Genomic DNA, 11,659 nt, shown 5'->3' with positions numbered 1-11,659 from the left:
GATCAAAGGTTAAAAGAACGACGAGCTGGGAAAAAAATTGCCCAGCTCGGCGAACAAGCGAACCAATCGTGCCCCCCGCTCAAGGTGTCAAAAGACATCGTCGCTAATGATCCGAGTATGGTGCCCGGTTATAGCAATCTTGGAGATTACCTGCCCGACGATGTACATTATGAAATCATGGAGGTGGACGAACACAAATACCATTACGGGAAGCCTCTCGTCAAAGATGAAAGATCTCTAACAACGATGATGCGAAGACTACATGATTGGTACATGAAAACCTGCAGAGAGTTTGATGGGATGGATACTTTGACACTGAGAGTTAAACCGGAGCATGACCTCGTTGGAATTGATCTGTTGAATGTTCCATTTGAGGATTTCTTCCAGTTTTACAATCAAAAGGCCCTCGATAAAACAACGATCACTTGCTACTGTCTGTAAGTAGTACTACTTCTGTCATTAAGTCTCTCTATATAGGTCAGCTCTTTCATTGCATGTATTTATAATTATCCTCACTATATTATGCAGATTGAAGATCGCCGAATTGAAGAAAAGACAAATTGGTGATACTGGGTTCATTAACACAAATCTCATAGATGCATATACGGTTGAAAAACATGTAGGGGAACGCGACAGAAAACAAAAATTTTCCGACCTACGCACCAGCCCAGGACCACTATGGAGACTGCATACATGGTTTGATCTTTTTCGTTACTGACTCGTAGCGCAGCGGGAAGTAGAGTCGATGACGATCGGCGGTGCAGATCCCCGCAGCTAGGATTTACAACCTCCCAACCGCGAGGATGTATACCCTCATCTGCTCCTCAGACAGCCCTCCGGGAGGCGGTCGAACAGCCCCCCCGGACGGTGTCGCGGACAGCCCTTCGGGAGGACCTTCGAAACTCGAACGGTCACTCGGACAGCCCTTCGGGAGGACCTTCGAAACTCGGACGGTCACACGGACAGCCCTTCGGGAGGCACTCACGAACTAATACCGAAACTACGATCTCTCTACAGAGTTGCACACATACGGTGTCATCTATCCGGCAGGGCTTCGCCGTCCAGAACTAGTTCCTGCCGGAACCCAGACAGCCTTACGGCTGTACGAAACTCTTTTCGTGGGAGGGAGAGAAGAAGCCAGATAATGCATGGCATGTGTATGAGAGCAAGGGATGAGTGTGGAGGGCTGCCCCTCCACCTCTATTTATAGGAAATCCCAAGGGGGTAGGGTAGTTTCACAAAAAACCCAAAATGCACATGAATGAAGTCCTTCCACAAGGACCTAGGAGTGAAACCAAGGAACAAGAGGGTCCCCAAGGGGGGATACCCCATGTGGCCGGCCACACCCCCATGAGGGGCCCAAAAAATGGCTCCTATCCATCCATGTCATCCCCAAGATCTTTTGGAGCAAAGCCCCAAAAGGTGGCTTTCCATAAAGTAACCATAAAGCTGATTTTCACTATTCACGACGACATTTTTCAGCGTCTGATCGAACTGAAAATATTTATGTGGGCTAAGAACATTTCCAGTACCCACTAAAATGATTTTCAACGCGTTCCGAAACAATTCCGGTTTTAGTGATTTTCATCTGCGAAACGCATCTGAAGTGGCTCCGGCAGCTCCGGAACATTTCCGGTTTTTATCTCAGAAAATTCCAAAAAGCTTCCAGAATGATTCTGGCATCCTCCAAGAATTATCAGGCATGTGCCGAAACCAATTTGACTTAATGGTGTATCCCGAAACAACTTTTCGGTATCATCGAAACTTATCCGATGACCTCTCTCAGCGGTACGATTCCGCTGTCCGAAACTTTTCGGTGTCCGAAACTTTTTCGGTGATTTTCTCTCAGACTCCTTGTCTAGTATTCAGCAGATAGATGACCCTTAAGCGTGTGACCCTATAGGTTCGGTGAAGTATAGACATGACCCGGAACCCCTTCCGATCAATGATCAACATCGGAGCCGTGGACACCCATATTGACCCCTATACCCACACGAATAAATATTCGAGTGAACCTCCAGTTGCCGTGTGCTATTCATGTTGCTTCGTGATATGTTACAAATACCCGAGGTGAGACATGTTGGCATTCCCGTGGATCAACAACTTGTCCACTATGCTAGTTACCTCGTTACCGGTACTGTTCTCTTTTCTCGTTATCATATTCCGGCATCCCCGTGATCAAATCACAAAGTGTCTGGCCAGACGATGATGGATACCGTAACACCGAGAGGGCCCAGAGATATCTCTCCATCGTCGGAGGAGCAAATCCCAATCTTGAGCTATCAAGTTACTTGACACACTTTTCCATGAACCCGTAAGCCGCCGTAATAGCCACCCATTTACGGATGACGTTTAACAAACCCCAAAGTTCATGAAGCAAGCATGAAGAAACTCGATACTCTCATGGTCTAAGGAATCATGCAAACGTTAACCATCTCTGTGTTATGTACCAATAAACTTGTGACGAATGAATCTCATAGCATAACATCAATTCGGGTCGATTCAACACAAATGTCCTTCCTGACATTGTGCCCTCAAAGTTGCTTGGCATAGACATGCCCATGATTGGGAAAACATAATCATCATGCAACACTTGAGCTAGTCTTAGAGGCACGACTAGGAATACATTTTACCGTTTATTATTCCACACGTGCATATGGGTTCTCCCCAGAGCCTTTATGGATATACGGGCTCGGGAACCACAGCAGTTATAGCATGGAACATAAACATAATTATGAACAAGGAGATAATCAATAACATTTATTATTGCCTCTAGGGCATATCTCCTACAAAACATCCTAAAGAAGCCGAGGCCAACTTGCTACAATCGTTGGTATTAAATCAAAACAAAGATATAATACTCTTTCCTTACAACTTCAAGTGAGTGTTACTGTCTTGTGCATATTCGGTTTCCCTTATTAGTCCAGGTTATGGTAATGTAATTGATGACTTATGCATGCATGCGCGGCTTCCACTATATTCTCCTAGAGATTAAGCTTGAGCAGGGAGTAGTAACCGTCTTAGACTCGAGACGAAAAGATCCCCAGGACTATGCGAACATGACTCAAATGCTCGAGAAGTAAGTTAAATCGATCATTATCCACCATATCAGCAACTTTGTTCATTTCCTGATATCAAGTAATTGTTTTCTTTGTCTGGCAGGGTTTGGAGAAAATTCACCTCAAAAGCTTCGGGACTGCCGAAGAAGCTGCAATTTAATCACCCAAAAGTAAGTACTATAGTAGCATGTTCCGTGCATCTCCTAGTGATTCAAGCGCTAGTTTCATCAATACCATTTAGCATGCTTGCTTATCAGTTTGATTGACCTCTATTTCTTGTAAAGTGGTTGTGGGAGGAACCCGGGAATAATTACGGTGGATACTACGTTTGCGAGTCCATCCGCTACACGACCTGTGAGCGGGGCTACACTGAAGAACAATATGAAGTGCGTAAGCAATAATATTCACAATTTTATTTTATTACCATAATTTGTGTTGAGTTTCATTTATTCATATATATATGTATTGACCCCCTTCTTCAAATTAGATGTTTTGGAAGCGGGATGAACTCCTAGCACCAGATCGTATGCGAGGAATTCAAGAGGAATTGGCGGCATTCTTCCTTGACCACGTGATCGCTGAAAACGGAGAATACTATGTGGACCCTGTGTTCCTACAATTTAATTAGGAGATTGTATTGTAAGAGATAATTATTGTATATATGTAGCCGGTAGTGTCGGATAGATATACGAGAACTTGTTGTTCGACCAATATCTCGGAGAAGGAGAGGTGGTCGATATCACTTCTCTCTGTATGCATATGTTCATGACGATCTTCTGTTTCCTTCATTTGATTACTAGCTAGCATGTCTACTCCTCTCCATACGTATATAGTACGTAGCGTCGACCAAGCACGGAGATAAGAGAGGACACTTCTCTCTATTAATTAGCTAGCTAACACAATATATGAAACACCTAAATTAACCCCCCAAAACCCCTAAACCACCCCCTTTCAAAAAAACAAAAACCTCAGCTCCTGCCAGCTGCTGACGCGTGGATGCCTATTGGTCCCGGTTGGTGGCACTAACCGGGACCAAAGGCCCTCCTGCCTGGGCTGGCAGCAGCGGCCACGTGGAGGACCTTCTGTCCCGGTTCGTGTAAGAACTGGGACTAAAGGGTTAGGGCTTTAGTAATGACCCTTTAGTCCCGGTTTGAGAACCGGGACAAAAGGCCCTTACAAACCGGGGTAAAAGCCCCTTTTCCTACTAGTGTAGGTAATCTATTCTCCTTTGTTTCCCTCAACTATTCACTGAACTTCATTGATGCAGTGTGTACATGCAGAGTATATTGCAAGATTTTCTTGATGACTCATTTCTCGAGGAAGAAGACGATGATTTATGGATATGGGTGATTGTTCATGATCATGCGAGAGGAAGAGAGGAAGAAGAGAGGTGGTTCTGAGCTTGAAACATGAAGCTAGCATGACCAAGGCGATTGTCTGTGTCCTAAATTTTTATGACACCGTTCAACTTTATTTTTGTACTAAATAGAGTAGATTAGTTGAGGGAACTTGTGACAAGCATGGACTACAAAGACTACCTTGCATTATAAACCTGATGGTAGGGTCGCAAATCATAGAATCTTAAGTACCAGAATCATGGAAATGTAGAATTTACTAACCATCTTAACCATAGAATGAGATGAGTCAGATTGGATCATAAATTCATAAAATCATATAACAGAATCATGATTCTAACTACCTTGGTTGCGGGGGTGGCTTATCAAGTGTGGATTCGCCAAGAGGTTTGGGTGGTTGCATGGTGGGAAACGTTGTGGCACCATTGGGCATGTGGGTTGTCCAGATTTGGTCGGATTTGGGCGGTGTGGTCTCAGTGGTGTTGGTGTAGCAGTGTGTGGGTTACAGTGTTTTCTGCAACAATGAGAATGAAGGGTATTTCGGCAAGGCGGTTCTGCACTTCGGATGGGAGCGGGGATGTCATGGAGGCATGAAAGGCCTTAGTGGTGTTGTTGGTCGTGTATGTGGTGGTTGGCAGCGGGGAGCTTCCTAGCACGCTTGGCTGCTATTGGTGGCGTGTGGCATGTGGCTGGGCTCATTGTTATGTTTGTGGGTTTGGTGAACTCTGGGTGAGATCTAGCTCGCCCTCGGATGATGCCGACGTCGACGGAATCTAGGACGTCGTTCCTTCCTTGGAGGCATCGTCGTGGAATCCCTCCACCTTCCTCATCATTGTCGGTCTAGGGCTTTCCTAGCAAAACCCCAAGCTTCTCCATTGGTTGGAGCGGAGTTCGGTGGAAGTCGTCACCTATTCCTCCTTGGGGGCAACATCTTGGAGGTATGGTCTCTCATTAGTCAGTGGTGGCTCTTGCATCTTTGTTCGCTTCGTCACTGGCTACGCGAGTGCACAAACTTAGGGCCAATATGGAAGTCGAAGAGGCGGCTATAGAAATCTCCTGCGTGTGGTGTTGGCTTCAGTCACTTGGGAGGTAGAACAATCGACTAGGTTGACTAGTGGCCTTGCGACCGCTGTGAAAGTTGCAGCGGCAGTGCCAGTATTCACCTGTGTACAGGGGGAACAGCTACAGTGTTGGGTTGGGGTCAGTTGACATTGATGAACTTGGCTCAAACATGGTTACATACATATAGCCCACGAAGAAAATGGTGAACTGAAAAAAAAATGACCCTGGTCAAAAGGGGACCTCCTATTTTGTGATTTAAGCGCCAAAGAAGGTAACTTGCGCTCACTTTAGCACCTAATGGGCCGGCCCATGAAAGCAGAGCGTACCGAAGTATTGTAGCGCGAGAACCCACAAAAAAATTGAACTCACGCTGTAACATTCCTGAAACCGGTTGGCTACCATTGTACCATCTCGTTACTAGTAACTAATTGTAGCAAGCACGCTTTAAGAACACTTGTAGCCGCACTATTAGAATCGAGCTTGCATATTCAAAAAAGTTTCTTAAATTATTAAAAACAAGTTCACTAATTTATAAAAAAAATTCAAGGATTTTTAAAAAATTAGTGAGTTTCGAAAAAAAGTTCATCAATCTTGAAAAATTATAGCGAGTTCGAAAATGTTCACCAATTTTGAAAAAAATATTTATCGACTCTGGAAAATGTTCACAGATTTGAAAAAAAAGTTCATCAATTCAATAAGTTCATTGGTCTTGAAAAAAAATATCATATAATTGAAACAAGTACATCGATTTTGAAATAATTCATCGATTTTAAAAAACTGATCAATTTTGAAGAAAAAAATCACTGGATTGAAAAAAGTTCATCCAATTTTAAAATAAGTTCATCAATTTAGAAAAAAATTCACAAAAAAAGGAAAAGAAAAGTTAACCAACTGGAAAGTTCATTCAATTTGGAAAAGGTTCACGGATTTGAATAAAAGTTTACCTATTATGAAAAAATTTCACCAATACAAAAACAAAACCGCTTATTTAAGAAAAAAGGAAATAAGAAAGAAAAAGAAAAACCAAATAAATCGTCCAGAAAATGCCAGTGAACCCGAAAAAAACTGCGAACTGAAGAAAGAAATAAAAGATAAATAAAAAGCAAGTGTGCACGAGCGGTAAGATATTCTAGAGGTTGCTGTAGTACTGGTAGAACGCAGAGGTTACGAATTTGAACCCGACGGCTACGCTGCGTTTTGTTTTTAACAGAAGAAAGAGGGAAGGTATATGGGCTGGCCCGGAGCGGAGCGAGGGGTGTGCGGCCGCGGAATAGGATATGCCGGTCCAAAGAGGACCCAAAAGGTAGCAGCCCAAACTGCTAGCACGCAGACCACCGGGTTCGAACTGGCCATTTTGGAGTTCGGGTCGATCTCAGGCAGGCTTGCTAAGAAAAAAAAAAGCTAGCACGCAGGCCAATCCTCTTTAATCGACACAGCCGATCGATCGTAAAAAAACAGATCCATCTCAGGATCGCTCTCGTGCTGTCGTTCACGCTTGCACTCCATCACGGCATCACTCCCCTTTCGCCCCTTTTGCCCCTTCTTTATTCATAAATGTAGGTCAGTATGGAGCTAATTTTTTTTAAATAATACATTTTTTTTAAATTACAGAAATATTACGCGAAAAAAAGAAATTTCAAAAATAATACACCGTCGGCCCGCTGCAGGCCTATCGGCTAGCAGCATGCCTAATCGGCCAACAGCAGGCCGATCGGCTAGCAGCAGGCCGACTGCAGGCCCGGCTGGCACGCGGCGGCCTGTGGTTGGTCGGGCCACATCGCGCGAGGGGGAGGCAGTGGGCAGTGGGCTTGTGCGCCCCTGTCGGCTCACCGGCCACCGATCGGCTAGCTGCTGGCCGACAGGGGGCTGCCACCTGACACGCTGGCCGGCCCGGCCTTATCCTCTCCTTCCTTCCTCTCCTTCCTCCATTCTTCTTCTCCCGTTGCTCCTTTCTTCTGTGTTCTTCCTTCTCCTCTCTCTACAGAAAAATGGCACCCATTTGTACACCTAAATGAGCAACATTTTCGCGATTTTGGCACCGTGAATGGGTTCAACTCATTTAGGGCAGCCAAAAGAGGTGTCGATCTACTGACGGGGTAGCTCGTGGTGGTCGTGGTGAGCATTTTGGTGAAGGTGGTGGTGGTGAAGTTGGGGCAGTGTGGTGGTGGTGAAGTTGGGGCAGTGTGGTGGAGGTGAAGCTGTTGTTCGTCGTGCTTCGTTGGAGCCGGAGCACCGGCAGTTTTTCGTTCGTCGTTCGTCGTTCATCGTTCGTCGTTCTCCGTTCGCACGCACGCTTCAAGGGTATATTTCAGCCCACATTTTATTTTTTGTAGGTGCTCCGGTAGTATACGTAGATATTGTTATTTGCCCCGGTAGTATAAGTAAATATTTGTGTGCGATTATTGTTATTTGGCCCGGTAGTATACGTAAATATTTTTATTTGGCCCGGTAGTATACGTAAATATTGTTATTTGCTCCGGTAGTATACGTAAATATTATTCGTTCGCACGCACGCTTCGTTCGATGTGAAATTAAATTTGTGTGCGATTATTGTTATTTACCCCGGCAAATTTTCGTAATATGGTTTTAGGTGTGTGAATTGTATTAGTTGTTAGTGGGGATAATAAGTTGTTGCTTAATAGTTGACACGTACACAGGTGCGTGATAAGAAGTTGGAAACATGAATAAAAAGTTTGAAAGAAGAGACATTTTTTTTATTATGGGCCATATAATTGATTAAAATTGATTAAAATTAGTTGAGTTGAAATTGATTAAAATTAAAAAGACATTAACATGGGGCAGTGTGGGATTCACATAAACTGAATTATTATGGGCCATATATTTTTTTATTATGGGCCATATAATTGATTAAAAATATATTAAAATTAGGTATAATTCAAATAAACTGAATTATCATATTTGTCGGTTATATTATTATTATTATTTGAGGCCTATTTATTATTAGTAAACATGGGCCTATTTATTATATTATTATTAAAACAAGAGTCAAGCAACTCATCATAATCGTCCACATAGATTAAATTATATTGATCGTGAAATTTACTATGGTCCTGGTAATATATAGACATGTCCAATACTTGTATTTCGTTGTTGAGAAAAAATAGGTGAGTCGAGATGTCCGATGTAGTGAAGTTGAGATTTTACTATGGTCCTGGTACTGTCCAAACAAATGAGTTGGGAGCAGATCTGAGTGAATTTACTCACATAGAGGTGGCAATCAGCGCACCACAAACATGGTCTCTTAGTCAGTTGAAAGAATGGATTGCGGCAAGTTTAGGTCTTGATACTGAAACACACACCGTCGGTGTTCATGCATTCTGGACACGGTCAAGTTCAAAAATTTACTTTTATTTGAGGCCAATAGAGGGAGACTCCGATTGGGTGCGGTGGTTACAAGGTTGTGAACGAAGGGGATGCAATCCTGTTGCTTTAGTGCTTTCCGTCGTGAAGGAGGTCACTGCACATGAAGGCGAGGGTGGCTACGAAGGACAGAGCAGTCAGGTAGAAGGAGGAAATGCTTATGGTTACGAACAAGGACAGAGCAGTCAGGTAGAAGGAGGAAATGCTTATGGTTATGAACCAGGGCAGAGTAGTCAGGTAGAAGGAGGAAATGCCGATGGTGATTACAATGGCGAGGTGGACGCTGACGAGGTAGATGGGCACATGCAGAACCAAATGGAAGAAGAAGACACCGATGTTGAAAGGCATCATGCCGATGATTCTGACGAGTCAGATGAAGAAGAAAATGCAGAGGAGGTCCCGAATCCTGCATGGTGGAATCATGACTTATCATCTGCAATGACCGTGAATGATGGACATGATTCAGCCTGGCAATATCACCAGAACAATATTGCGACGGGTGCTATGTATCCGAACAAGCAAGCCCTGAAGGATGCAATAATTAATTGGGCAATGTCCACACAAAGGGTTTTCAAAGCTGAGGTGTCCAGTCAGAAATTCCTGACAATGGTATGCAAGAACGCAGATTGTCTCGCAAGGGTGCACGGCTTTCTCCCTAAGTATGGCACAAGTTGGGTGATAAGTGACTTAGTTAATCACACTTGTCTTATTCCCTGCATCCCTCAAGATCATGCCAACCTTTCATCCACGCTTATTGCTCGATTGTTTTACGATGAGATAGTGCAAGGCAAAGCTATGGAAGTGAAGGCAGTCCAGACAAAAGTCTTCGCCAGGTTGAAGTACAGAATTTCTTATGGCAAGGCTTGGAGGGCTAAGCATGCAGCGCTTGAGAGGAGATTTGGTTCTTATTTTGATGCATATGACTCTGTTGTCCACCTCCTCCACACCCTGCAGCAGCGGAATCCAGGCACCTATATCGATATCCAAGACATGTTCATGCCAGAGTTCCCAACTGTGAGGGTGTTGCATCGTCTCTTCTTCTCTTTCGGTGTATGCATCGAAGCTTTCAGGCATTGCCGACCGGTGATATGTGTTGACCGTACTTTTCTCACAGGCAAGTACAAGGGTCAGATCCTGACAGCCATAGGTCAAGACGGCCAAAATCAAGTCGTCCCACTGGCATTTGCTTTTGTGGAGAGTGAGAACATTGAAAGTTGGACATGGTTCTTCAGGCAGTTGAAAATATCAGTTGTGAAGGAGAAGCCCAATGTGTGCATCCTTCATGTCAGGCATGCAGGTATACTCAGTGCGATAAGGACACTAACAAACCCAGGCCCTGAGGAACAAGTTCCATGGCAGGACTTGCAGAGCCGTTGGTGCATGCGCCATCTCGGGGCTAATTTCTTCTCGCAGTTTAGAAATAAGAACCTGATGAATCTGTTCAAAAAACTCTGCAAGCAGAACCAGTTATGGAAGTACAATTTGATACGCGACAGACTTAATGTGTGCACGCAGAGACACGTGAGGGACAGGAAAGCTGCAAGAGATGCAGCGGTGAGGGCACATGTTGGAGCAGTAGCTGCACAGTTGGCAACAGGAACAGCGGCCGTGGAGGAGGAGGCTGTTGGGCTATGTGACCTGCCAGGCTTTGACCCACCTGGTACTAGGAGAAGGCTCGGGAGGTCCATTAAAACCTTCGAGCAGTGGATAGAGCATGAGCCTCTGGAGAGGTGGTCTTTGCTACATGACACACATGGAGCAAGGTACGGTGTCATGACAACGAACCTCGCGGAAACATACAACTTTGTCCTCAGAGGAAACCGGGCATTGCCACTTACAGCCATCGTTGAGGGTATTTTCTATGGCACCGTCAAGTATTTCAGAGACAGACGTCAAATAGCAGAGCATCATATCTTGAACAACCCAAATACACGGTACTGCGAAAGAGTCACAAAGTACATGGACAACAAGATGCAAAAAGCTAGGTCACACACTGTAGTCGCCATCGGTAATCAAGAAAGAAGGTTTGAGGTCCGCTTAGCCAACAACAAATTCGGATGTGCAAATGAGTTGAGGACGCATGAGGTGAAAATTGGCAATGAAGCCTGGCCAACGTGTGAGTGCACATGCAATAAACCGAAATTGCTTCACCTACCTTGCTCACATGTACTTGCTGCTTGCGGGCAGCTTGGAATGGACGCAATATCGTTTGTGTCTCCATATTTTCTGAAAGAGGCTGTCCTCAATACCTGGACAGGTGAGCTGATGGGTTTTCGATCAATGGGTAATTTCAACAGCGTTAACCCCGCCGAAAGGCGTTACATTCCAAACCCAGAGCATATGCGTACAAGTAGAGGCAGACGGCAGTGTCAGCGCATCCAAAATGATATGGATGAATCTGAAGCAGGAGGTCCGACTAGGCAATGCATTCTATGCAATGAATTTGGCCATAGGGACACTAATTGTCCCACTTTCGTCACTGGGCGTGGATGAGGCAACCGGGGAAGAAGAGGAGGTAGAGGCAGTAGAGGAGTAAGGGCGAGAGGAAGAAGCTAAGCTAGCACTAGTTTGTTCTGAATTTGTATTAAGTGTGGTGTGGCACTATGTTCTGAATTTTTATTAAGTGTGGCACTATGTTCTAAATTTGTAATAAGTGTGACACTATGTTCTGAATTTTTATTAAGTGTGGCACTATGTTCTGAATTTTTATTAAGTGTGGCACTATGTTCTGAATTTTTATTAAGTGTGACACTATGTTCTGAATTTTTATTAAGTGTGGCACTATGTTCTGAATTTTTATTA

Source organism: Aegilops tauschii, chromosome 6 (genome assembly GCF_002575655.3).
Source record: "Aegilops tauschii subsp. strangulata cultivar AL8/78 chromosome 6, Aet v6.0, whole genome shotgun sequence".
Classification (NCBI taxonomy): Eukaryota; Viridiplantae; Streptophyta; class Magnoliopsida; order Poales; family Poaceae; genus Aegilops; species Aegilops tauschii.
The sequence above is the reverse complement of the archived record's forward strand: the minus strand, read 5'-3'. Positions refer to the sequence as shown.